Source organism: Halyomorpha halys, unplaced genomic scaffold, assembly GCF_000696795.3.
Source record: "Halyomorpha halys isolate HHAL.00 unplaced genomic scaffold, Hhal_1.1 Scaffold992.1, whole genome shotgun sequence".
Classification (NCBI taxonomy): domain Eukaryota; kingdom Metazoa; phylum Arthropoda; class Insecta; order Hemiptera; family Pentatomidae; genus Halyomorpha; species Halyomorpha halys.
This window is the reverse complement of record NW_027116029.1, coordinates 544,258-548,629: the sequence shown is the minus strand read 5'-3', so window position 1 is coordinate 548,629 and position 4,372 is coordinate 544,258. Positions and strand designations below refer to the sequence as shown.

Genomic DNA, 4,372 nt, shown 5'->3' with positions numbered 1-4,372 from the left:
AATTATACTTAGTTTTCATTAAAGTAATCAAAAATTGGGGTGAGATAACTGATTTTTTTTTCTCTTGGGCTCTTGTACTATCAATTCTTCCATGGATGTACAGTATTCTGAATTTGTTTTCTGTTGTGTTGGTCCAAGTTGCCAGCCATTCATTTAATATTGGTATTGTCATCATAGGGTAGAGGTCGTTGTGGGGGTAATGAGAGCAGTCGGATGGTGGTCTACCACATTAAATTAGCTCTAATTTGAGTGTTAATAGACATCTGTTCGTTTCATGAATCCTGAGAGAACTGATTTTTTCCTCTCTTGGGCTCTTGTTTACTCCTTTTTTGTCTCTCAAATCTATCTTTCAGCATTGGTGGATCCAAACAGGAGGAGTGGCGCAGAATTCTTTTATATAATAATTTTTTGTTTTATCGACCATATTTTTATAAGTAAAAGTACCAGCATTATATTTAGTAGGAATATGTCGTGGCTTAAATCGTATAATATATTTGTTTTTATTATTACAAAATATTTTTTTTGATCGATGTATACTTTGCTTCATCGTGTTATCAAAAGTATCAATTTTTTAGTTGCTTGTGCTTCGTCTTCATAATTCTTGCTCTAATGGAAAAAAATATAATATCGGCTCAAGAAACGATTTATGTCCTATAATCAAATACGTTGCTGGACCTGGAGGAGGATCACGCGTATCTTAAAGAAGAAAATATTAAATTTTTGTATAACTTTATATTATATACTCCATAATAAAGAAGGTTGAAACCTAAAATATTCTGGTTCAATTCCCATTTAAACCAGAAATGTTTTTTATCTTTTTCTTTCTTTAAAGATATCGCTAACCTTAGTTTCGATTTCAGATAAACAATAGGATTCCTGTATTTATAGGATTTAGCTACAAAATACGAAATTAAAAAAAAAACAGAACTTTTAAAGTTCTTCTAAAGACTATGTCTGGTTCCACTCCTATCTTTCAGACGAGTCTCTTCGACCTTCATAGTGACCTCTGTGTGTATCCAGCGTAAGATCCATTGTACCATCACAATTTAAAATACGATTGATGAAATCTTGGGTAAACTCAATAACTGTCCGTTCACCAGACAAGTTAACCTTCAAATCTGGCGGTAAACGTAACCGGCCAATGGTAGCTGGATAAGAGGAGGCTTAGAACAAATCTTAGTTTAAATAGGTAAACTCTTTAAACAAAGAACCTCCTATAGTTCCAGTTGGATTTGTTATCTAGCGAAGGTGTATTTTATTGTCTTTTCAAGTTCAATCAAATAGATTTATTCGAGATAGAAGACGAAGGTTTCAAAAAATTAATAAATTAAACAATAATGAAAAAAAGTCCGTCCTCGATCAAATGGTTATCAGTGACTGGATTAAAATTTTTTTCAGCGATTTTAACGGTCAAAAGTGGCAGTTGAATCGATTTTAAATTTAATTGAACCCACAATTTCTAATAGTAGTTATAGGAATTACGCAGGTGAGGCAGAGCTTATGTTACTTACACTGAGGACAAAACCTGGGCTTCATTAATTTTAATACATGAAAACATTTTCTGTTTGAATAAATGCTTCTTCAACCAATGGCCTATTCCCTGTTCACATCAAGCTCTTCTTGTTGGCTGCAATATTTTTTGTTGGTAGCTTTCTTTATATTTATGTACTTATTTCTTAAATTACAAGAGCTCCTTAATTGCACATGTTGGTTTGAGTTCAACTCTTTTTCTATTTCTTTCCTACAATCTAGTTTTTGGTTGGATGTAATGGTGTCAGTTTTTTTATTCATGATGTTACTGCTATATATTTTTTTCATTGCTAAGAGAATTTCACCCTCTCTAGGGAACAAATTCGGAATTCTCTAGTTCATGTTGAAACAATTTCAATGTAATTGTACTAATGAGAACATATAATCAAATCATGATACTTTTCCTAGATTTATATTTATTTTTTGTAAACATAAGTTATTTGAGTTTAATAAAATGCAACCTTTTTAATTTATTATTTATGACAGTTTTTTTGTGATAATAATGATTTATATTACAGCTAACCTTGGTAACCAGGTTAACAGGACTATATGGTTAACTGTATTCAAGAAACAGGTCGCTAAGTTACCGAAGTTTTACTAAACTCTTGGATAAATCCAAGTTATATAAATATTAGTTTTACCGGAGATAAGTGCATTCGATCCTCAATGATCTAATGAACAATAGTTCTTAAAGTTGGCTAAGGATTTCCTTTACTTCGACATTGAAGTTATGCAACTCTGCGATACTACCCTACTAGTTAAGATGGGATAACCCCCGTGGCTTATCAATAGTAGAGAGATGCCGGTGATAAGACTAGACCCCCAACGGGACAGGTGGACTAAGCTCCCCGACTACGTCACGGACGTGGAGTCACGCCACATTCCACCAATGGGACGCCTCCTTCCAACCCCACTCCTTGGTCCTCCGGTGGCGGCTTTAGTAGCGTGTTAGTTCCTCGCCTATTCGTTGGCATTTCAGTCTCTTATCATGTTTCCAAGGCAACCGCTCTGTTGACAGCTCTCACGTGGTTTCATCTCTGCCGGTCCTGTAAGTTTTACTTAATTTTTTTTTTTAAATTATTGTTCTAATTGATATTGCAAAGAAGGATTAGTTAAAACTAATTTTAATTATAAAAGCGAACCGTTACAATATGCTCCTACAGGATGTCGCCTCCAGATGTATCGGATTCCTTCAGGCTGTTGTTCCTTTAAATGCATAGTGATATTTATTTTTAAGACTGGATTGAAGCCAATCCTGTCTGAGTTTAGTGTCGTTTGAATGTAGGCCCAACAGTGTGGTAAACAATTTTTAATTTTTTTTAAATTACCATCATTTTATTTTTAATTAACTAATAAATTCCATCATGTAAAAATGTTTAGTATTCGTCTGATTTTATTCAAAATAATCTCACGCCTAAAAATGTATGAAAGAATATTTTTATAATTTGAAATACATAATATCTTGTATTAATCAGTGGCAAAAACATATACATATTTTAATTTTATGAATATTTTCCCTAATTTATGTAATTTAATAGTGAACATCATTAACTAATTATGCTTCGATGGATATTGGTTTTAAATGGTGATTTGAAAGAAAACAATTTTTTTTTATTGAGAACATATAAATAATATTAACCTTTTATGTTTGTATACTCTAAAACTGCTGTCCGATCTTGAATCACATCAAGAGTATGTTTATTTATGTGTGATAAGAACTGCATTTAACCTAGTCTTTAATAGATATCTTTTTAAAAATTAATTTCTTACAGTAATTTTGTCTGAAGAAAATGCACATTAATATTAGCATTATTAATTATGTTTCTTCTATAATTTACAGCGTGATTTTTTTTTAACACTAAATTTTTTTTTAATTACTTCTATAGGTTAATAAAGAATAATAAATCATTTCAAACCCCCCAAAAAAACATAAAATATAAAAAAACAACAACATATATTTAACTTTTATTCAAATCAGAAACAAAAGGAAAACTAGGCTAAAAAATACTTTAAATGTCACAGGTAACTGATAAGGTATCTTTTCAATTTTACATCATACTCATATTTTATTACTACAATCTTAAAATACCAAATGACACAGAGTTGTTTGGATAATTAGTCATTTTTTTCACGTGAAGTCATGAGATCACGAGTTTTTAAAAAAAATGTTATGATCATAACTAGGATGAATACGAAAGTATTCGTGCCTCAGCGATTTCTCTTCCGATGTGTACTGTTATCTTGGAACCGCTAAGTTCTCAGCTTTAAATTTATTCTATTATATTATAGAAAAAAAATGCTATGCACATTATTGTTTCATTTGATTCAAATTTCATTCATTTCATTGCCCAAAATTTCGTTACTTTCACGTTAAATGCATCAAAGGCAAGGTGTTACTAACTCTAAGGACCCGGGTTCGAATCCGGCTGGGCAGAAAATTGTTTTCTGTTTCACTATAGCCGTGAGTCGACCCAGTGGGTTTTGGACCCAGCCTCATAAATTGGGTATCCTTAATTGGAAATAACCTCCTTGTCACAACCTCTCTTTAAAAAGCGGTACCGATTTTAATTTTGTTTTTTAATAACAACACAACTTCAAATCATCCCTTTACTTTCAACTAAATATGTTAAGAAATATTAATGTTATATGTGAGGGAATGATATGTAAATAATATGAAAACATTTTTTAGGTTGGCTTCTTGATAATGGCCTCAAGGACCGTAACGTTAAAGAATGAAATAAACATAGTCGAGAGTAAAGGAATCATTTAAAGTTGCGTCTTTATTAAAATTAACCACTCTCAAACAATTAATAAAAATATATTACATTATAAAACTTAGAAA

General features: G+C 31.4%; 1 protein-coding gene across 3 annotated transcripts in view; it reads left to right on the top strand.

Moving 5' to 3' along the window:
* Positions 1-2,448: 2,448 nt before the first annotated feature.
* conv (convoluted) overlaps positions 2,449-4,372 on the top strand; it is a gene marked incomplete at its 3' end in the record, with an annotated part of 93,618 nt that continues 91,694 nt past the window's right edge. For 2 of the 3 annotated variants that reach the window (XM_014431647.3, XM_014431646.3), the window contains 1 exon segment: positions 2,449-2,578. 3 annotated transcript variants of the gene reach the window in all.